The 24,456-nt window shown below is 43.0% G+C and overlaps 1 protein-coding gene and 1 non-coding gene across 7 annotated transcripts in view; both read right to left on the minus strand.

Moving 5' to 3' along the window:
• DISC1 (DISC1 scaffold protein) overlaps window positions 1-24,456 on the minus strand; it is a 339,947-nt gene that overhangs the window by 39,050 nt on the left and 276,441 nt on the right. The gene's annotated exons all lie outside the window — the stretch shown is intronic.
• LOC111769735 (small nucleolar RNA SNORA25) lies at window positions 18,770-18,892 on the minus strand. Its single transcript, XR_002802545.1, has one exon. It is a non-coding gene; the product is annotated as a small nucleolar RNA SNORA25 (small nucleolar RNA).

Below are 24,456 nucleotides of genomic sequence, written 5' to 3' on the forward strand. Positions count from 1 at the left end.
CCACTGTTACTGAAATTGATATTCGCCTATAGGTAATGCATCATTCTTTCTGGGTGCTTTCAAGGTTTTTTCTTTGTCTTCTAAGTTTTCAGAAATTCTATTCTGATATGTTTTGGTCTGGATTTGTCTGGATTTATTCTGTTGAGGATTTGCTAAACTTCTTGAATCTGTAGGTTTGTGTCTTTCACCAAAATTTGGAAGGTGTTGGCCATCATTTCGTCAAATAATGTTCCAGTCCCACTCTGTCTTCTCCTCCTTGGTACAATAATTTAAGTGATGGATCTTTCATTATTGTCCCTCAGGTCTCTGAGCATCTGTTCATTTTTTTTTTCACTTTCTCTTGATCGGATGGGGTGAATTCTATTGAAGTGTTCTCAAGTTCATTAATTCTATCCTTTGGCACCTTCACTCTACTGCTGAGTCTCTCCAGTGTGATTTTTGTTTCTACTTTTGTATTTTCAGTTCTATAATTTCCACCTGGTTCTTTTTTTTTTTTTTTGTAATTGTATATCTTTGCTGAAATTTTCTTTTCCTCTTTTCATTTATTTCAATAGAATTTGCATTGCTTAGTGAAGCATTTTTATGACGGCTGCTTTAAAATTCTTGTCACTTGATTCCAACATCTCCATGTTGATGCCACTTGATTGTTTTTTCTCATTCAAGCTGTGATTTCCTTGGTTTTTATTATGATGAATGATTCTCAATTGTATCCTGGATATTTGGGTAATTATGTTAGGAGATTCTGAGTCCTATTTAAGTGTTTTACTTTAGGAGGCAATAACCCTGTTTACATTTATCACAGAGGTCCTGTTCTACTTTTATGGGCTAGGGTTCCCATGACATTTTAATTTTAGGAGCCTTTGCAGTGAGTTTGTTTGTGGGAAGAGGGTTGTTCCATTTTGTTTCATTTGTTTTTTGTCTGCTCTATTTATCTGTTCACACAAGGGCTTCCACTAGCCCCAGCTGGATTGCCTGAGGAGCAAAGAAGTTTCCCAAGGCCAGGCCACTGAGTGCCTCTGGGAGGGGAGGGGAGGCTCAGGCCAGCAGGGAGGGAGAACACTTCTCAGAGTGCCCTTTGCTGGTGGTGCCAGGGTCACCAGGTGTTGTTTGAAGGACTCTCTTAGATCCAGGGGAAGAATGAGCCTCTCTTGGCTTCACCTTAGCACACCTTCCCCTCCCTCTCATTCTACCCCCATCCTGCCTCCAAGGTGATATATTTGTATATATTTTGAGACTATATTTTTGTTCTAGATTTTTACTAAAACGTATTTTTGTTTTATTTGTAAGTCCTCTATTTCATCAACAGTAAAATTACTAAGGTTTTTCAAGCACTCTCTCACATATCTCTTACTGTCTTCCTGGATTTATCTTTGTTGAAATACTTCCTCTCAGATTGCTTCAGAGAAGATCACAGATGGCAAAACCTTTTAATGACTTATAGGTCTGAGAACATCTTCATTTCACACTCAAACGCAAAACAATGGTTTAGCTTAATAGTCTGGTTTTGACACTTTGAAAATGTTACTCCATGGCCTTCTTACATTCTGTGCTGCTATTGAAAAGCATGAGATCAGTCTAATTCTTAAATAGCTGATCCACTCTTAGAATTTTCTTTTTATCTTTGTTATATATAAATTTTAATTACAAACTATTGAGGCCCCTCCCCTTTTTATATCTTGTTTTGTACTCCATTAATCCCATCAGTCTAAAGTCTTACATCTTTTCCTTTTTCTGAGAAAGTTTCAGTCATTAGTCTCTCAAATATTTCCACCCTCTCTTCTGTTAATTGTTTTCTTTCCTTCTGGGATTCTTTTCATATGAACATTGATCAAACAATTCTATTCTGTATATTACTTATCTTTTATCTTTCCCTTCTCTCTGTCTACTCCTGATGCCCTCAGAATTTTTTGACATGATATTCTGGCTTACTAATTGGTTCTCCAGCTGAATCTATTTGGCTATTCAATCTATTTACTGAGACTCCCCCCCCCCCCCGACCCAATTTTTATATTCTGCATTATCTCAATTTCCATTTGGGTTTCTTTATGACTTCTTGTTTATTTCATATCTCCATATCCTCCCTTATCTTTGGGAAATATTTGATAAGCTTATTGAACATCTTGTTGTATCTAATTCAGTAATTATGCTCCATCAGATAAATGTCTTTCTGTTGGTTGTTGTTTTTTTATAGCAGCTGTCCTCCTAAGAAGCCTCATTTATTTTCCATACGAGTTCATATTTCCTCAGGCATATTGACTACTTTGGCTGATGATGGGTCCTTGGAGAAGGGATAATGACAAAGCCCAAACTTGTATCCATCATAATAGGCTTAGGTGGTGGGAGGGTGGGGTACCATCTCAGGGAAGAGAGTCTCTGGTGGAATAATCTGTACTTACGTGCTTGCAGGAATACATAGACTCCCTCAATTATAATTATCTACCCCTCCGGGAACAGGGAGGCCTGGGGGATGCTCAAGATCCAAGCCATCTGTTCGATATCCTCCCATGGCAGTGCTTCTCTGATGCTGGTTTTCTAGTCCTTTCTCCCATGACTCACTGAGCAGCAAGTGCTTGCCTGTTTGTAGAAGCAACATGGTGGGCACTGGCCTCCCAGGCAATGTGGGAGGAAGAAAAGGACATGCTTGAAAACTTCTCTTCCACTTTATCACCTGTTTCTTCCCCACATGGGGACCAAATCACCTTCAGTTGCCTGAGGGGTTCTTGGTTATTTTTTTATTATTAACTTGACAGATCCATCAGCAGCTCTCTGGCTTCTAACAGGTGTGCAGGGCTTGACTCAAGGGAAAGAGCCAGCAGCCCACTTCTCATAACTTTCCTGAGGGAAAAAAGTGTGCTGTTTCTGTAAACAATTTTCTACATTGTACTGATGTGAATACTATCACTTTGTGTCCACTTGCTGTTTGAAAAAATAGAGCATGTACAGTCTTTGAGTGAAAGCGGGGCTTGTCCTGAAATATCTCTTAGAATGCACATGTCAAAGTCTGGAAGCCAGTTTTAGAGACGTATGCTGAATGGTGAGTAAATCATGTAAGTGCAAAATTGCAGTGCCTCATTATGGCCCACGTAATAATTTAATCAAGCTTCAGATTTTTGAAATATCCTCTTATTGAATCCATTTGTACTAAAGAGAGTAGTGGTTGATTTCAAGGTCTTGAGATGCTTTGCTATTCCTGCACAGGAGAGTAATTAGGTCATTAGTAATAATTCCTTAAATGAATGACTCCAAGCTTCTTGAGCTATGTGAGATCTTTGGTGATGTTTCACAACCAGTAATGAGGCAATTGGAAGATATAATTTCAGTGTTTGGGGGAAAGTTCTTGAATAGAGAATTGAGATTCATCATTTTGTTACTCCTGCCAGTTGGAAGTAAAATGAGGTTGAAGAGGTCATGTGATTATGGCTCCACTCCTCATGGAACTGAGGCATGTCTGTGTTATTCAGAGGGAATGATGATAAGAGAGAAGGTAGGCAGGAAGTTTGCAGGCAAGCTTCTATCCATTTTAGAAATGGAAATACTGATTTCTAGCACAGACATCTATCATTTCTGCTCTCATCACCAAGCTCTCTTTCCTGACTTATTAATATTTACACTTAAAGGCACTTAACATTTTACCTCATTCTGTACAAACTTTGACAATAATCAGGTCTTTTTATTGAACCATGATGCAGTAAAATATCAAAGCAATATGTGAATGCCCACGGTACTAAGCTTTCAACTGCACACTGCTTAAACACTAATGTTTCTGAAAGCATTTCATTCCTTGTCCAACAACAATTTAATCTCCACTTCAAAAAAATTGTTCTTATTAGAAATCTTCAAATTTTATTCCTTTGTCTTTTAATTTTCAAGAAAGAAAAATTAACACAATTCTCCACTGAACAAAGACTTTTGGATTTTAACCTTTTCCCCAAGATGCTATCTGATAACATGACAAGAGGAAATGTAGTACAGGAAACAGTGTGTGACCAGGAAACTGTAGTGGACACTGTTGTTTGCTGAGCCAACATCCCTTGCTCTTTTCGTCCTTCCTAACAGAATTCAGGTAGTATTCAGGTAACCAACCCTCCCTCCTTAGGACATATTGGATGGTAACCGTTTCCTAGCTCCTCAGGTAGACTGTGATTAGATGAAAGCAATTGACCTATAACATTCCGCTGGACAAGCCTTTACAGTCCAGGGGTTGGCAATTCCAAATAGCTCAACCAAACTCAATCAGACCAGGTCTGGTGGCCCATGCTGGGGCTGTGGTGGGTGAGGAGTGGTTTTTACTTTCTCATCCAACAGCAATGAGAAAAGACGCCACTGCATCTATCTTGTGACCCTAATGGAGCCAAACCTGAGGCATTATGAATGGAAATGGCTGAAAAGAGAAATGGAAAGTAGCCAGCTTTTTGATGACAAGTCTGAGTTGCTGAATCAACCAACGCTGGTGCCCATCTCTTTCCTGTTTAAGCCAGTTAGAGCTGGGGTTCCTGTTATTTGTGGCTGAACACAGAGCTGATTCAATGAAATCAGATGACTTCAATGGGAGTTTAGCCTCTACTACAAAGTTTGGTGTCCTCTGGAAAATATTTATCACAATTTGAGTTTCTACGTTTGTAATATAATATCTCTTATGTCCATCTCAGAGGATGAATTGTAAAAAGGAAGATACAAAATGATGTATACAATATGTGAAAGAGCAGTAGTAGTGGAAAAAGTATATAACTTCTAAAATCTTAAATAGTAGGAGGCACTGATGAAATGAAAATCAGTCTTAAATATGTATGTATGGTGGCCAAGATGTGACCATTATTGTCTATATTAGTTTACAATTCTCCTATTATTATGTAAGACGTATAGATTGGGTGAGACCAATGATTAATTCTACCTGAGATTCAACTTGCCAGCAAGAATAAAAGACATTTTGCAGAAGGGTAATGCAGTTACTCATCATTATCAGCATCGTCTTCTTCCTCATCATCCCCATCACTACAACCACCATCACCATCATCACTATGGTTAACAGTTATTAGTCAGGAGCTATTCAAAGAGTTGTTAATCCTGAAAACAACTCTATGATGTAGATAGTATTGCTACATTGTAGCAGTTTTAAAATATAATTCAAATTCTTTACCATTCCTATAATCGAGAGGTGCAATCTAGGTTCTCTCCTCTTGAGTCTGGGCTGGTCTTAGTGACTTTCTTGTAACCAATAGATCACAGAGGTAGTAATACCACGTAACTTCCAAGGCCAGATTATAAAAGGCCATGGAGCTTCCACTGGGTGATTTGGGACAACTGCTCTCAGTGAGGCCAGCTGCCATGCAAGAAGTCTGTCCTGAAATCACCATGCTGGAGACATGACGTCCAGCCACTTGGTCAACGGCATTAGCTGTGATCTCAGCTCACAGCCCCCATCAGCTGCCAGCCGTGTGAGTGAGCCATCTTGCCCGTCCAGCCCAGCTGAGCCGACATGACTGCAACCTCTACCTCGTGACTTCAACTCCAAGCGAGGACGGCCTTGTCAAGCCCTTCCCAAGTCAAGACCCACAAAACTGTGAGCAAAGGAAAATGACTGTGTTGGCACAGACCTCTGTTTGACAGGTGAGAAAATTAAAGTAGCCTCAGAAATCAAAGATATATTCTGATCATAAACCTGCTCAGCTTCCCTTTCCTATTGTGGATAAGCCAATCAGCCATGGATTTTAGAGGTCCTTTCCAACTGTGCAGCCTATTTAAAACTCTAAGTAACAAGTCACTTTTCTTTTCCCCTGCATCGCTCAGTGGTAAACACCAGGTGAAGAAGGAAAGAGAATGCCACCAGGAATAATTAGATAGATAATTATCTGGAACAACCATTGAACACTCTGTTTTAGGACACAGAATCAAAGTCATAAGGGATCCCCATCAAACCAGCTCCTCCTCTTAATTTCTCTGTTTATATTCATGGTCTCTTTATTCCTGCCTCCTCCTGGCTTGTTCGGTGTTCTCATCCCATTAGAATTCAATCCCTTGAGAAGGGGAACCCTGTCTGTTGTGTGGACTGCTCTATTCCCACCGCCAACACATGGTAAGAGAGTGAATTGAACGAAGGCCAGAAATCAGGGTCACTTTTAACCCTTTCTTTCCCTCAACCCCCATATCCAACTATAGATTGTAAATGGAGAATACGGTTCAGGCCTATCTTTTTCCTTTTTGATTGCCACTCCAAATTAAGCATTTCATTTCTTTACCTGTGGAAAACTGCAATTAGTGATGGGCCTCTCTGCCTTCAAACATGTCACTCTTCAAGTGTAGCCCATATATTATTGTTCCAAAGATGTTAGTGGCTCCCATTCCTTGTCAAATGGAAAGCGAAGTCCTTCAAGGCCTCTCCCAAGATGACCCAGCCCTGTTCTGGACTCATCCCCATTGCTCTCCTGGGTGTTCCTAGATGTCAGCAAAGTGGGCCCCTCAATCTTTGCAGGACAAATGTACCAGTTCCTAATTACAGTTGACTACTTCTCATGCCCGTTCTTCTCTAAAATGCCCACCCATTAAAAATCAACCAGTTCATCAAGGCCCATCTCAAATGTCACTTTAATAAAGAACTCTCCCTGATCCCAGCCCCATACATAATGTCTCCTTTCTCTGAACCCACAGGGCATATTGTAGTACTCTTAAGATGGTTATTACATTCTGCCTTGATGTCTGGGTTTGTGTACGTATACCTTCTTCTACTCTATCTACTTAATGAGATTTGAGAATATTGCACATTCATTTTTTTTTAAATTCTATGAAGCATATAGCCTTGCAAGGTATCGATCATGATAGGAACTCAGTATTTGATTAACTGAATGAACTCAGGGAAGTCACATTTAAAGGACTCCTCAGATTTGAAGCAAAGAAAACAATTAAGTTGAAAAACTATCATCCTAATAAACGTTAATAGGGGAAAAGTTTTCCTCATAAGTGATCCCAGTGAAGTGAGTACATTAAAAATTCGAGTTTCGTGGTAAATCTCGATATGGCACTCTACTCTGCCGGTGCTGTATTGGCTTCTAAGCTGTCCAATGACTGGGTGGAAATTTTAAAATTATTTGACTACAATTTCAAAGGGAGGAACCTTTCTAAGCAAGCCACAAAACCTGGCAGTCAAAAAGGAAAAAAAGTGATAAATCTGGATGCATATAAATTTCAACTTCTACGTGGCAAAAATGCCATAAATGAAAGACAAAATGTGAATGACCTATTAGGAAAAAGTACTCCTAACATGCAGCATAGTCCAAGAGTCAAATTCCTTAACCTTCAAAGAGTTTTGGAAATCAATAAGAAAAAAAGCAAACTTCCCAAGAGAAAATAGGCAGACTAGGAAGAAGAAATATAAATGGCCAATCAATATATGACAAGGTGATGGGCTACATTCAAGGTAAAGATGTGCAGATTGGGAAATGAAAGTCTAAAAGTTGCAGAATTCACTGTTGGAGAAGGAGGGAAATAAATCAGTACCCTTTTTCATGAAAGTAACTTGGAAACATTTGTAAGATTGAAAATGCACACGCCCCTTGAGCTAGCTGTTCCTCTTCCAAGCATGTACCCACCTGACATATTCAGACAAGGAAAAAGCGATGTGTGAAAAAGAACAGCGACTGCATCATGCAAAGCAACCGGAAACAAGAAAATTTATTGCTACATTCCGTGCAACCATTTACAACAGGAGGCTAAGCTCTATCTCTTAAAGTGGAAAGACCGCCAAGAAAAATTAAGCGCAAATAGGTAAAGCGGAGAACAATTGGTATTCCGTTGCTCTCATTTGGATTTTTAAAAAATAACAAAAGGCAGGCACATATATCCATACATGCCCATGCATGAGTGAAATATTTCTGGAAGGATATACTTGAAACTATTTCCTCATGTTGGAGGGGCTATAAGGGGCTTTTACTTTACATTTGACTGCTTTCTGTTGTATTTTTTCTTTCAAATAAACCACATGCATCCTTTACTTTTATAACAAGAAAGAAATTTTAAATTTTTTAAATGTGTCCACTTCTTTTGCTTCTGCCATTTGCCAACATTTGCATAGCCTTTACTTTGGGTGCTAATCTTGCCCCTTTGCACAGAGTCCTTGTCGTGGTTTGTGGGGCCCCGTTTTAATCAGTGCAAGCTGGAAGTCAGAGAAATGGCTTCCTAATCAGAGCTCTTCAGAAGTACAAGAGCTACATTTAGTCCTGAGAGCTACAGGATAAATGGAAACACATGCTCACACTGAGGGCAGCCCAGGAATTTTAAAGGAAAACAGGAGCAAGACAAGAGAGAGCACGCTCCTCGTAAATCGCCTTGCAGCTTATCTGCTGGGCACATTCCAGTAGCTCAACTCGGACAGAAAAGGCGCTGGCCAGACCGGGCACTATAGGTGAAACAGACTATTCTCCCTACCTCTCAGAACTTTCCACAAAGAGCTCACTAGGGAATGCCAAGAGAATGGAATGGAAGATGACCTGGTAGAGAGCTCACACCCCAAGTGTTTTACCTGACAAACGTGCAGGCCAGAGAGTTAAGGAGCAAGGATTCCATGCAGCTAAGTGGACACTTATATCTGGGGGTTGGAAAAAGAAAATATAGAAATATCTCCAAATGATTTTGGGGTAAAAACTCCTTACGGGGGTTGGCCCAGTGGCATAGTGGTTAAGTTCACGCATGTGCTCCACTTGGATGGCCTGGGTTTGCCGGTTCGGATCCCCAGTGAGGACCTACACATGGCTCATCAAGCCATGCTACGGCAGGGGTCCCACGTATAAAATAGAGGAAGATGGGCACAGATGTTAGCTCAGGGCCAATCTTCCTCAGCAAAAAGGGGAGGATTTGGAGTGGTTGTTAGCTCAGGGCTAATCTTCCTCAAAAAAAAAAAACCTCCTTAGGAATGAGTGATGCTGCTCTGCCCTTGCATCCAGCCTGGTGAGGCTGACAGCTCAGTGTGGCAACTGCAGAAAACTGGGGCTGTGTCAAACCTACGTGGTGCCCTGTCATGTTGAGCGTCTTACATGTGCTTTCCCCGGGGCCTGGCATTTCCTATGCACGAACTGCGGAAGGTGGTAACATTACCTCCAAACAGACAATAATCGCAGCTCAGGAGACGGCCAATAGCCTGCTTACGGGGCAGAGCCTGTTTCTAGCTTTGTAAAAGGAGCCCAGCAAGCGAGCTGCTCCTTCAAGAGGGTGTGTCTGCGGGCTGTGCTCTGCGGCAGAGTCACTCCCAGGGCCCAAGAACAAAGGATGTGGCCAGTGTCCACCTCCGGCAAAGGGAACTCAAACACAACTTCCTTACGAAAGATGGGCCACAGGTGCGGGAAGAAAAGTACAGAAGGGAGACCCCAGCGCTCCTTCTGACAGCACGTGCTCAGAGGTGGTGAGGCACCCGGAGGAGTGTGACCACAGCACTAAGCAGCCGGGCACACCGATCACGTCTCCCTCCCAGGCAGCCTTGTCTCTTATTCACCCCCCAGGATTCCTGTGGTGTAAACACAGTCCCAGAGTGGACAGTGGTGTTGGGAGGGGCACGGTGGCCTCAGCTGGCAAGAAGGAGAAGCTGTGAGGCTGCCCTGCACATTTGCTCTCCTTTCGGTGTCTTTCAAGGACCTCACCGGTGGCCAGGACTCCCTCATCTGCAACGGAGAGGGAAGCCCCTCAGAGACAGAAGGGGAATGGCTGTGTGTGGTGTGGTCAGATTCCCATAAACGTGGGAGAACGGAACCACGAGATAATGCAGAGAAATACTCGGTTCTCTTTTCCCCCTTAACCCAGGGGCCCTAAGTTTTACATGGACACATAAGGGTGAGGATGGATAGTGTTCATTGATGAAGTGAGAACAGTAGGAGAGTGGGAGAGAGGAAACAGCGAGTCCCGAGTCCTAGGCAGGGCTGTGCTGCAAGTGCATCATCCTCTAGGCAAAGGGAGGCACTCTGCGAGGGAGTCGAGCGTAGAGCCACTGGGTGAGTACCAGCTATGCAATCTTCGCCAAGTTACTTAACCTCACTGTGCATCTGTTTCCTCATCCAACAAGGCAGGACTCTTGGGTTGAAAGGACTACACAGGGTACTGTGTGTGAAGGACTCAGCACTGTGCCTGTCCCGCAGAGAGCAGCATCTAAGGGTAAACTATTATCTCTACCTGCTTTCTCACTTCTGATCATCTGCCTCCCTTAACTCGATCTTCCTGACTCTGTAGTTTCTCGCAGTGATCCATCCCATAGTCCTCATCTCAGGCACTGTCCTATTCATCCTTCAAAACTCAGCTCAAAAGATGTCTTCTCCTTGATGCTCTCCCTCACTCCTCTTGGAAAAGTCAGTTATTCCTCACTTCTAGTGCCACAGCGTTTTGTCCGTACCTCTACTCTGATGTGTATCACATATTGTAATCATCTACGTATATTTTCTCCCTACCAAAGCAAGGCCTGTTGAAGGTCAGAGCACGCCCTTGAGAGACAAATAAATCAGGCAGTGAGTGAACAGACTTCTCATAGGGTTTGCTTCAATCTGCCTTGTGTTTTCCTCCAGGCACCACCAAGGCTTGGAGGAAATCAAAGCGCAGAGCAGAACACAGAGGTGAGCTTCCTGCAGAATGGATGCTCTGTCAGCAGAAGGAGCAGGCAGACCTAGTCCCTTCACCTCCTCCTGGAGCCTGATGGGCATGGAGAAGAACTTGGTGCTGACACCATTCTGGCCGCGTCATCATTCTACAACGCCTGGTACCCCATCTCTAAGGTGAGGAAGAAAGCAAAAATGCACAGTAGCCAAGCAGGGGAAATGATGGCAAAGATTGGTAAATGAGAGCTGCAGGGATGACAAGGACTGGAGAGGCTGACGGGCGACGACCCCTGAGGCCGGCACCCCTTAAATGCACAAGATCCAGGCATCAAAGTGAAGACTAGTTCCATATGACAAGCAGCAGAAACATGGGTCAGCAAGGTGGGGGCCCCATGGCATTTGGGGGCTCCACCAGGCGTGTCCTCAGATGCCCACGAGTGAACAATCTTCACTGAAGTCCATGGAACCTGCATTCATCGAAATTACATGCAAAATCTTGTGTGTAGGTACATTTTTATAGGAATAGGGTCGACAAATTTCATGAGATTCTAAAAAGGGCTTGCGATTTTAAAAAAAGAAAACAAAAAGTGATTCACGTGCATACAAATCACTTGAAGATCTTGTGAAAACGCAGGTGCTGGTTCACGAGCGGGGTGGGGCCCGAGACTCTGCTCCGATCGCATCCAGGCGATGTCAATGTTGCTGGTCCGCAGTCCACACTTTGAGTAGCAAGGACCTCAGTGGGCCTTACATACTAAAACTGACGGCCTCTGTATTACCAAGTCACATGCACCCAAGGAATTCAGTGTGACGCAAAATAATCTGAATTTTAGCACATGTGGCAAGATACACATGACACAAGACAAGCTCAGGCAGGTATTACCGGCCCCTTCTAAGATACTTTGGAGTTTAGGATCAGCTCTTTCCTAATAGAAAAACTAGGAAGACGGCTTTCCATCACCGCTGCGAGAAAGATGTCTGGAGTCCCAGGTGCCTGGGCCCTTCGTGTTTGTTCAGAAGGAAATCCAGCAAAGAAAGAGTTTTTCCTCATTCTGGCTTTCATCTACCCGCCCTGGGAAACTGGCTAGAAAAGCAAAGACGGTTAGGTGAACTCATTTTGCTCACAGGGAATTTACGTGGCGTTAAATATTTATGCGTGTGAAAGATGAGATTAAACCTTCACTAAGATTGAAGACTTGGCGGTTGCTGGCAGCAAGTTCCACTGGAAGACACTGTCGATGCACGGCGCATCTTAGCCCTCTCGGCCTTCTCAGCTTTGGCCACCAAGGAGAGCACCGTGACTGCGCAGTGCTGAGATGCGGGCCTGAGAGAGGAGCCTGTCAGGGGCACGTAGAAAGCCGAGTGTCTTACAGCTACATTGTGCATCAACAGCTCTATCCCCAGAACACAAAGTATCAGAAAGGCTGAAATCTAAATTGAAGTCTAAAAATAGCGCGATAAAATTATTTCCTTCTTTCATTCCACCAGAGAGCCAGCCGGCTGACATCAATATCTGCAGGGCACAACTGACTTCTCCGGGTTTACAGGGAAAGAACGATTACACAACTGCCCTTTCGCGCCTGCAGATCGACTGCCCCAGAAAATCAGGAAGGGAAAGCAATTACACTGTTGCTGAAAACCAATAATGGATATTTGATTATGATTATTAATGGGGAGAAAAGGAGACAGACCGCAGAGCAGCAACCAACCAGTAAGTGAATCTGCATGAGATTTCAAGAGGGGATTAATTTTTTGTTTTCTTTTCATCTCTCAGCCAGTCATTTGAATGTGACGCCAAACTTTAAGCACGGCCTGTCACTTCCTTATCAATATTCAGTGACACTGCACTATGGTCACATTATCTCCCCTGGATACCCAAGTGACAGGCTCCTTGCTGTGGAGGATTGTTTTCCTTTTGCCTCTAAATGTGAGGCGGATGTAGCAGCCAACCGACTTGTCAGATACAGGAAATTAACTAATTTTCAAGACATCAGAAAGACATTTTGTAGCAAATATTTACTTCTCTGTTTCTTTCCTACTGATATTGAACACACATTATCTAATCTGGAGGATGTTGGATTTACAGTCTCTGCGAACAAAGGGATGTTACGGCTCATTCTGAAGAAAACAACGCCATCAATTCCTTCAGCCCCTGGTGAAAACACTACTGCAGGTTGAAGTGTATTTGTCATAAAAGAATAAAAGGGACCGTGAGGGATGTAGGTAGAGAGGAGAGTGTGCGATTTCTCTGACTTTATATCGCACTCTGAAAACCAGTTCCCCTATACTGTCTATCCAGCCATTGAATTTCCAATTATTATCTGCCTCAAGGTCCACATAAACACGGTAGCTTCATCCACAGTTGGCCATTAGCAGCTCGAGATCCCCAGAGAGGAAGGCTGGGAACAGGGAGGCAGAATTAGAAGATGCTGGGGAAGCAGACTGAGGTGCGTCATGCTCTCTGTGCCCGGCGGGGTACTAGGCACTTTTCACACAGTATTCCATTCTATTGTATGATTTCACTGTGAGGTGAGTATTATCAGGATGATGACGTCAACTTTACAGATCAGGACACGAGCTCAAGAGAATCTGGTCTTTGCTCAGAGTTACCTAGCCAGCCAGTTGGTGGAGCCGACATCGAATCTTATCCCAATGACAAAACCCACGATCTGATGGTGCCAGATTTTCACTCATTTTATGAGAAATATTTGCCCTTCTTCTCCACCTGGGAAACACCATTTCCTATTCTATACTGAAATCAAACCAAACACTTAGGAACTCATGTGACTGATCTCAAATATACAGCATGAGACCCATAAAGCCACTCTTACCTGATAATTTTTTTATGGCAGATCTTGCTCATTTCTGTGCAAATAGAGGAAAATTTCTCTTGAGATGACAGAAACAGCAGTAGTTATAAATGGTAACAGACAAAACAGGAATTCATTATTGTGTGCAAAACCGAACATTTCCCCAGGCTGCCTATTACAAAAACAAAGGTTTCAACTGAAAACTTTTTCAAAATTCTACATACATACACATGCACCTGCACATGTATATTATGACGCGCTTTATATTGAATCCTTATTATTCTTCCCAAGACTCTAATCTTCAGCCTTTTTCAATAATAATAATAATAATAATAATAATGGTAGCAAACCTTTACAGATCACGTGCCACTATTTATGACAACATGCTTTATGTATCTCATTTGATCTGCATAATACCCCTGTGAGGAGGGTACTATTATATTTTCTTTTATAGACAGGAAAACTGAAATTTAGAGAGATTAAATAACTTGCCCAAGGTCACAAAATTAGAAAACATAAAGGAGGCCAGGATTAGACCATCTAACCCCAGAACACATATTCTTGGCCCTAGGTTAACCTTTTTCCCATCAGTCCCATTAGGCCAGGTCCATCCAATCACTGGCCCTTGCTGGGGCTGGCCCTGAACCCACGATGTCTTCCTTCCGCCAGCTCTTCATCCAGCTCCAACCCTACCTTGGCACCTTCGCTTGACCTCCTGCTTAGGCCACTTACCACTTTGCCTTAGACTCATAGAGAAGCAGCCATGTCTCCACCATGAGACAGTGAGCTCCCTGAGGGAAGCCAGGGGCCTAACACCTCCTCTCCCCACGCTGCCCAGCACAGTGTCTGGTGCACAGTAAACGCCCCATGTAGAATTGCATACAAGCCCATCCACTGGGTCCACGTTTTTTGTCCCCCAACCTACCCATTAGCAATGAGGAACATTTTATCAAGATCTTCCCAGTGGCATCCCTTTATATAACAATAATTTTGAACTTTCTCCCTCTTTTCTGCTTTTGTTAAGCTAAAGAAGGCCAAAGTCCGTGAAACCGTACTCAAAATATTATTTTCTAGTATTTTCATCGCTTCAGTCACCCAATTTCTTCACCTTTCCCACATGTTCTATTCTAATTTATGTTTCCTGGTACATTTGCACCTTATTTTTAAAAGTAACTAAGACTTCTGAAGTTATAAAAAGGAAAATATGGGTGGCTGGTTTAAAAGGGTTGGCCGCAAATTTCTTTTAAGTACTTAGCTTTCCTGACATGTTTATCTGCCTGTTCAAAGAGCAGTAACAACTTGATAGAGTCTGGCAGGCAGATCTGGAGTCAGAACGCTCAGGTTTGAATCCCGGCTCCCCCATCACTAGCATGTGACTGTGGGCAAGTGACAACCTCTCTGTGCCTCGGTCACCTCATGTGTAACGTGGAGATAATAGTATCTACCTCGCTGGATTGTGAAGAAAAGATGAGTTAACATGTAAAGCCCTAAGAACAGGGCCTGTATGTGACAGACACCACTATCAATACCTCTACTGTCACCTCCATCATCACCACCATGACCAGGCCCTCCAGGATCAGGGCACTGACTACCTCGATATGCCAATTATGAGTTTATTGCCTCTCAGCTCCAAATTTATCCCTCATTGCCTGCTTTACAAAAATTTAGCTGGGCTGTTTAAATATTTTTCCTTTGCCAGCTGGCACAATATTAAGCTTTTTCAGTAGAGGAAGCTGGACAGACATTGCCGGGTGGGGGGGCGGAAATGGTGGGGGTTCCTTCCTGGTCCTAGTGTGCTATCAGCAGGCTCCTGGAAAGCAGATGGCTTTCCTCCAGACCCTGCTCCCACAGCATGCACAGCCTCTCCAGCACCCAACTCCTGGAGCACATGAGGTTTCCCTAATTCCCAACTCCTGCAGGGTGGATGGTTTCTCCAGTGCTCGGTTTCTGCAGCTTATATACCTTCTTCAGCAGCGGGCTCTTTAGACACACAGCTTCCCCAGGGTCCGGCTCCTGCTGGTGGGCAGTGTCTCTAGCACCAAGCCTCTGCAGCGTGCACCGCTGCTCCAGCACCTGGATGTCAGCAGCTCCCAGAAGCCAAGGGTTTCCCCCAAAACCCCCTCAAGCAATTTTCTAGCAGACCGCCTCTGGTGAGACAACTCCTTGTGAGCAGTCTTCTTTGGCACCCTGGAAGGTGGATTCCAGAAAGTTCCAGAAAGAGGACTTCCAGTAAGTTACACTGGTGTGGCACCACAGCAACTTCTTGACCACCCGGATTGCCATGGTCATGCCCTTTCTAACGAGGTCTGCCTCTCAGCCTGGAGGCAGGGGTCTGCATCTCTGCCTTAGCTACTCCTATATTCTTTAGTGCTCTCTTGACTTCTTGCTGGTAAATCCCTCATTCTTCCAGTCCTCTGTCACAATGAACAATTCTTTGTATTATACTGCTCCTGTTCAAATCACTGTTTGGGTTCTGTCTTCTGCTTTGGCCTTGACTGTAACGCTCACTGCCCTCATCTCCGTCCCCTTATTATGAACCCTCCAGTACCTTCTGCCTTCTTTTTGTTCTCCACACACTCCACGTCTATTCTTGTCTTAAGATATTTGTTTTTTCTGTCCAGAATGTCCTGAAATGCCACCACATCTTCACATGGGTGGTTGCTTGGGCATTTCCTCTGAGTTACTTTCCAGAATTTCCAATCTAAATGAGTCCCGTCCAATCCTTACAGCCTCGACCACCGTTAGCATATGGCCCCGTTTCACTTTCTCCATAGCACTTATTACTCTGTGAATTCTCTTGTTCTTTCATCTGCCTCCCTCCCTAATTAAATGCAAATTCTATGTCAGCAAAGATTCTGCCTCTATTGATTACTACTAGAGCTACAGAGAACAGCTGTCAGGTAGGAAAGCATTTGATAGATGGATAAAGACGATGAGAAGGAAGAAGAAGAAAGGTAAAAAAAAGAAAGGAGGAAGGGAGGGACAGAAGAAGGAATTCACCATATCATCCCCCACCCCATTCTAATCTAGTTCCCATCCTAATGTCCCTGATTTAATCAATTGCTTTCATTACTCATTCTCCCAATCACTGACGCTTAGAATCCTGGAATCACCACTGTCTGTTTCATTCCACACTCAGTCACTAAGACCCACAGATTTTTCTTTTAAATTTGTCCTTAGTAGTTTTCATCATTCTCCATAGACATCAGTCATGTCTCCATGACATTATTATCTTAATAGACACCTTACCGGCCTCTTTAATTCTAAGTTCCTTCTCCTTTTTAATTTGTTCTGAATAGTGTTGCTAACCAATTTTTCTAAAACACTGCTTTTCACTGAGACTTTCTCCACTTCTCCTTTCCAGACCACTTGTTACTTATTTCATCAGGCCTAAACATATTTATCTACCTTCTAAGGCCCTCCTACATTGGCCACATGCTACCTAACAAGCTGCAGTGCCCATCAAGCCACAGTGACCCTTTCTGTCTGGTCAGACTGGTTCTCCCCACCCCCATGAATGAGCCATGACGTCCCCGTTCACTCCCAGGGACTGTCTCCCTCCTGATATTCCGGAAGGGGGCACCTCTTACTCTCCATCCCACAAAGCAACCCCAGGCTCCACTGGCACCCACAGGCTCACTGATCAGCTTCTTCTCTCAATTCCTATACTCCAGAAAACATCCGGAATTTTTTTTAATAAATGTATGTTGTCTTTTCCTCATCTTACCAGAAGAAATGCGCATGCTTCATACTTCCCTGTGATTTGAGGTAGAGTGTTGAACAAGCAGTAGGAGATAAACAATGATAAGCAATTGATAGCTTCCCGGTTGAGGATCGATATGAGTTCCAGGACCCAGAGGACATGCCTGTGGCAACCTAGGACCCTGTTCCACTAGAATGCTCTACAACAGTTGTCTGACCAAAATCACAGTCTTTCTCATTATTCAAATATTAAATCTGATATGACACATTTTGTGTGTGCCTTATATGGAAAAGTTATTTTAGGAAAAAAATTAGAAATAAGAGTATTTCACAAAGGTCTTTGTTTTTCAAAAGGGCCTCCTCCTGTCTATCTTCATCCCTTGTACTTTCCATAGTTTCCTTCTCTTGAAATTGTTAAGAAAAAAGACTTCCTTTGGGAAGAGCAACATCTTGCCCCCGCTTCCAGCTCTAGAAAAAAAGGACCTGAGGAAGGAACACGAGTGCCTTTCAGTTACATGGTGTCAGTCTCCCTCAGTTCAAAGCTTCAAGGCTCTTGAGCAAAGAGAAATTAATGTTTTCAACCATCATATAACAAAAGTTAGAAACCAGTGAAATGCCCTTCAATGAAAGATGGTTTAGCAAATTGTAATGTGTGTACTTATTGGACCATTAATTACTACTAAAATTATGGCTGTAATTATCATATAGTACCATAGGAAAACAAACCACTCGTAAGAACAAAAAGAACTGCACAGAAGTCTTAAGTTGTTTTTAATTATTACACTATTAATAACAATTTCAGTCCTATTATTCGGAAACTATATATATATGCTTATATCAAACATACTATTATGTATAGATATACTATATATATAGTAAGGTATACTATATATGTGTAGTCAAATATACTATTTCACATATAGAGATAGACAGACGATATGTACATAAGTAACTATAATAATGATGTTAGGAACCAAAATTTTCAGCATAAGAGAAAAGAAATACAAATATAAAGTCAAAGACGTGAACCATGGAATCCTAAATTTGAGCTGGAAATAACACTATGAATTTGTGATGCAATTTCTTTGTCCAAATTATACTAGCTCTGTCTACTGAAAAGGCCAAGAAATAAGAACTAGCCCAGTAGCTGTGAGCACCCAGGCTTTGGTCTCTAAATACCATTTCCTACTAAACTTAACAAAGGCTCCTTGCAGAAGATGCTGATTCCAGATCTGGACCAGGAAATGTCCAAGATGAGTCTGAAATATCTTGCAACATCAGAAAATAAGGAAGCTTCTAGGTTGATGTTAAAAGATTCAGGAGCCAATTTGAAAAGGCTCTTGGCCAAACATGGGAGAATTTGAAAAAGAATAATTTCTGCAAATAACTGAAACATAACAAACATGCTAAAAATCCATGATTTCATAATGACTTATATGCACACATGCACACCCACACAATTTTTGTTCACCTTTGGAGGATGCTAGAAAACCAATTCTTATTCTGAAAACTGGTGCATAAAGAGAAAGAATCAAGCATTCATCCTGTCTTTCTTTCATAAATTGTAGCTCAGGACAACCAATAGATGTTGAAGGAAATTTCTTTTTGTTGTTGTATTTTAGAGCTTGAAACATCTATTTCCTTTCCCACATCACCAATCATGGATTATCATGAGTGAACTGAGTGGCCGCATCTTGCATCTCTTCAGGAAAACATAGCACTATTGAGTGTGGCATCCTTCAGAGAACTCAATCTTTGGTCATAGTGTTAAGAGCTCTGGTTTCACAGACCCAAAAGCCCTCTCTGAAATGACCTAAAGAAATTTCTTTTTTTATAGAAGAATTCTAGGTAAAAAATAAGGACAGGGATGGAATAGGAATATAACCATTTTTGCAACTCACTAATGAAATAAATCCAGTCAACAATCACCAATGTAGGTAAAAAACTGGTAGGGACTTTGATGCAAAAACCTCCCAAAACCTGAACCGAATGATCAATCTCAATAGCACAGGAGGGAAATAACAGATATTATTGGCTTCCTTACGTGATACAGTGGAAAGTTACAACACTATAATGAAGCGCTCTTGACAATAAATCAAACTTCAACGTAATCAAATCTCTAGGTCTAACTATGAATTTATGGGAAATACATGGGGTAAAAATCATGTTAGTGACCACAAGGATACAATTAGCCAAATTCTGTAGGACTAACAACTTGGTTTCTTCAACGACAAGCAAATAAAGTAAAAGGAGAGGGAAGCCGCAGATTAAAAGAGATGTAAAATACATATCTTAATTTGAATAAGCCACCTGTTAAAATAAAATTATGAGACAATTAGGGAAATGAGGGAGACAATTAGGGAAAATTGACTGCATATCTGATGATATTGTGAAAGTCTTGTTAATGCTTTTAGGTGTGATAATAGTATTACAGTTATTTTTCAAAGTCTTTATCTGTCTGAAAATATGTACTGACATATTTATGGATTAAACAAAATGTCTGAGATTTACTTCAAAATATTCCTGTTGGGGTAGAGTGGGTGCGGTGGTCTGAATAATGGCTCCCCAAAGATGTCCATGCCCTGATCTTCAGAACCTGCGAATGTTACCTCACATGGCAAAGGGGACTTTGTAGGTGTGATTGAATTAAGGGCTTTGGGATGGGCAGGATATCTTGGATTATCTGGTGGGCCCAATGATGTGATCACAGTGGTCCTTACGAGAGGGAGGCAGAAGGGTTAGAGTCGGAGAAGGTGATGTCATGCAGAAGTAGAGATCGGAGTAATACGCTCTGAAGATGGAAGACGGGGCCACAAGCCAAGGAATACAGTGGAATACAGTCAGCCAGCAGCTGGAAAAGGCAATGAAACAGATTCTGCCCTGAAAGCCTCCAGAAGGAGCCAGCTCTGCCAACCTTGGACCTTAGCCCAGTGAAACTGATCTTGGACTTCTGAACTCCACAGCTGGAAGACAATACATTTGTGTTGTTTCAAGCTATTAAGTGTGTGGTCATTTGTTTCAGCAGCAACAGGAAACTACTACAGTGAGAAAGTGCATGGGAGTATAGCTGAAATCAGTTTGCCATGTGCTAATAATTGTTGAATTTGTCTGATGTGTATATGGGGGCTCTCTCATTATAATTTCTCTAGTTTTATATATGTTTGAAAATTTCCATAGTAATTGGTTTTCTAAAAAAAAAGTCTTACTAAGGGAATTTAAATCAAAAAGCCCATTTTTAAGATATAATTTTCAAGTTTCATATGTCTGTCCCATACCCAACTCCAGAATGCTCTAAGGGAGGTTGGGCCAGACAGACTACCACACCCAAAGAGTATCCCTGTGGGACCTTGGCTACGGGGTTTGCTGTCTCTGAGCCTCAGCTGCCTTAAATATCTGGGTTAATAACAGAGCTTGCATGTTAGTGGGTTATTGGGAGGCTTAAGTGAAATAATTCATTCAAAACGTTTAGTGAATTATCTGACACACAGTATCTCTTAATAAAGGTTAGCTATTGATATTATCATTGCATGTCATTTCCAGCTTTCCAACAAACATTTGAAAAATATCTCAAATCAATCTCTATTATGATCATTGCAATCCTCTAAAAAGTATTTGTGACCTAGTATCTAGAGTCTATTTAAGTCACCAATATTCTGTTTTTAAAAGCTCTTGTTTTTGTTCGATTGTTTTGTTTTGATGGTCTCCCGAGATAATGAGCAACTCAGAACCAAAGAGAACGAGGGAGGCGGAACAGGGAGGCTGTAAAGACAACCCTCTCCTGAAAAAACAACCGGCTGGCCTCTCAGGTTCTAAATAACCGGCAGTCCTTTCTCCCAGTGAGTGTCTTCGTTCCTGGTTTCTTCCTCAACACGGAGCTAAGAATCAGCTCTCTCATTATTCTATGGACACTGACGGGAGACCTTCCTTGTTCTGTCCCAAAGTTACATTTTCCTCTGGAGCAGCTGCAGGAAAGGGCAGACCAGCAGCGGCATGGACAAACTTGCCATAGCTGTTCTGCGCCCGGCTCCTTGCAGACGACCCTGTTCTGCTAACTGGTGACCACAGGCTTCCTCGTGGGGCTTCCAGCTGGAGTGGAGGCTGACGCCCGGAGGCTAGGAAGTAATCAGCATTTGTAAAAACCCCCTCTTCCTGTGCACCGTGATGTCTCAAGTTCACCTGGGGCCCCGGAGTCACAAGAGCCGGAGATGGGACTGTAGGCCCATTAAACGCTTTGCACCAAAACAGAAGCTCTGCTCCTGAGAAACGTCGGGGAGGAGGGGCAGCCGGAGTCCCCTGCAGCCGGGCCCCTCTCCTGTTTCAGAAGCCACAGAATCTAGGAGGGATGTGCAGGCAGCCAAGGAGGGTCCTTTAGACACTTAACAAGTACACTAATGAGCAAAGGCTAGAATAGTTTTCAAATTACTCTGTAGGCTTTTGAATTTCCTAAAGAAAATTACTATGTGGATTGGTATTATTGGTTCATTTTATTATAATGCCAGACCAGACTTACAAGAGCTGGCAGAAACTCACTGGCTGAAATATCAAGTGTGGCTATGAGAGTTTAGATCAACGCCGACACCCTTCTAATTCTCTCTAGGCCTTTCTCAGGCTTCTGATTGTGGAAGTTACAAGGACAGAAGCATCCACCAAACTGCAAATACCAGTTCCTCCCTTAAAATCCACATGGGGGCTAGCCCTGTGACAGAGCAGTTAGATTTGTGGACTCCGCTTCAGTGGCCCAGGGTTTGCAGGTTTGGATCCTGGGCATGGACCTAGCACTGCTCATCAAGCCATGCTGAGGTGGTGTCCCACAAAGAAGAACTAGAAGGACCTACAACTAGAATATACAACCATGTACAGGAGCTTTGGGGTGAAAAAAAAAAGAGGAAGATTGGCAACAGATGTTAGCTCAGGGCCAGTCTTCCTCACCAAAAAAAAGAAAAGAAAAGAATAAAAGCACTCATTTAAAAAAAAAAATCTGGGTGGACGTGAAGGGGTTGGTAAAGCAATGCCTGTTACCAGATTTTCATTAGACTCGTTTTTCACATTTTTGAGGACCTGAACAACAGGGATGGTATTTATTCTCATGACTTAAGAAAAAAGACCAATAAAACGGCCCAATAGAAAAATGAACAATAGGATCATTTTAAAGGTGGCTAAGTTTACTTTCGGCGGCTGTCACGGTTTGTGTCTATTCTGCTGTTGTTTAATCAAACTCTGAGGAGATGCAGAGGCTCAGCATGCAGAGAGAGGCTGCCCATGCCAGTCTGAGACCACGGGGAGGTCAGCCCAGGGCACGCAAACTGGCCACCTCCTGAGCCTGCCCTACTGACCCCTGAGTCACGTTTCTCTCCTGCCGTCACTCCGCCTGGTTCATGAGCTCTGAAGATGACAACTTGCGGGGCACAGCTGCAGGAAATACCAGGCTGCAGACATAAACATCTATGCCTGCCAGAAAAAGTCACTACTAACTCAGAACCACAGAAACAGCCATAGGTTCAGAGAGAAATAATGTTAGCTTGGAGTGGGACTGAGGGGGGAGGGGGTCCTCCATGTCAGAACTTGCCTGCCAGTGAGTAACAGCTGGCTTTTCTAGCTTTGGACCTCTTGACCCCTGAAAATACACAGTACTGTTGAAAGTGTCTCATTCTTATTGTTAGTAATACAACTGTTTTTTTAAAACGGAAGCCTGGCTTCCACCCTGAATTGGACAGTCTCCATTGGTAAGGAAATGCTAACTCCACTGTTTGGGGAGTGGGGGAGGGCAGCTGTGGGGCTGGGAAAGATACGGACACCATCAATACAGACCTGAACTCAGGACGTCAGGAGGCGAGAGGAATCGGCTAAGGCCTTGAGCGGTTGTTGATGATGTAATCATGTCCTCAGAGATGCCTGTTCCCATGTGTGGAAACTAGGTCTGCAGTGTCCATGACCCACGTGATGTGGTGCATTTGAAGGACGTGGAGAAGCCTACCCCCCCCCGGGGGGAGCAATCCCCAACCCAGGAATTCCTGCTTCTAGATCTTGAAACAAAGTTGCACCCATCTCCCAAATGTTTCTTTTCTGTTTTTTTTTTTTTTGAGGAAGATTAGCCCTGAGCTAACATCTGCTGCCAGTCCTCTTTTTGCTGAGGAAGGCTGGCCCTGAGCTAACATCCGTGCCCATCTTCCTCTGCTTTATATGTGGGACGCCTGCCACAGCATGGGTTGCCAAGTGGTGCCATGTCTGCACCCGGGATCTGAACTGGCGAACCCGAGGCAACCGAAGCAGAACACGTGCACTTAAGAGCTACACCACCCAAATGTTTCTTTATCCTTCCCTGAAAGAGCAAGACATTGACCTAGTTAGCATCACAACCTCCAAAGTTACGATAGACCAGGATCCATCAAATGAGGCGAGTGGGGGCAGGCTGCTGAGGGTACCATAAAGGCACGAGAGGAGGAGACAGAGCCCAATATCATGGGCCTCACACTGGAATTAGGGCCCATGTGCCCCATAAGCAACATAGGTCACTGCTCTCTGGAGCAGTTTGTTAATTTTTCCCTAAACCTGAGAGCCGGTTTCATTCCTTTCTTACTTCCTGGGTTCAGGCAGTGCTGACACCTAGCATAGATTATGGTAGTAACAGGCTGATACATCACTGGCCATTTTTTTATCTGCCTCCAAAATCCTCATGTCACAAGGTATGGTGGCTGTTATTAAGAGTCAAACTTGGAGCCAAGTGACTAGTCCATTTGCTTTTACGAGTCCATCTCTCAGGATTTGAATCTCTGGATATTATCCCACTGAATCTTAGAGAAGAATCTTTCCTCTTAGACTAAGAAGCTTGAGACGGGAAGCCCACCGCCCATTGTCTCAGCTGCTACATATGGGTCTAAATGCTGACAACCCAGAAAACAAAGATGGGACCAAATTCATTCTAAAGTTGTACAGTTACACTTGGCGAAACCCTTCTAGTGAAAGGATTCATAGTCGCTTACAGATGCACAGAATCAGATGAAACACACTCCAGGTGAGACCCTGCCCCACTGGCAGGCAGGAGGGCAAGACAACTTACAGAAACACGTCTTCCCTTCACGCTCCAATAAGCCCCACAAATGAGCACACTGGCACCAAAGCACCACTCCAGAACAATTTCCATTCTGTAACTACAAGAGTTGACAAATGCCGTCAACAAAACCAAAATAAGTTCCACTAAAAAGCAATAAATCAAGAAAATTCTAGAGACAGGGCGTCAATTAAAAGAGACAGGCTTGAGGTCATTCGCAAAGTGAGACAGGCCAGTCTCTGCCAGTGGAACCCATCTCATGCAAAACCATAGCTTCTAACCAGGGCATTTGCCTATTTTCCCATTTAAAGAATAATAGAGGAAATAACTC

The sequence above is a fragment of the Equus caballus genome, chromosome 1, assembly GCF_041296265.1.
Source record: "Equus caballus isolate H_3958 breed thoroughbred chromosome 1, TB-T2T, whole genome shotgun sequence".
Classification (NCBI taxonomy): domain Eukaryota; kingdom Metazoa; phylum Chordata; class Mammalia; order Perissodactyla; family Equidae; genus Equus; species Equus caballus.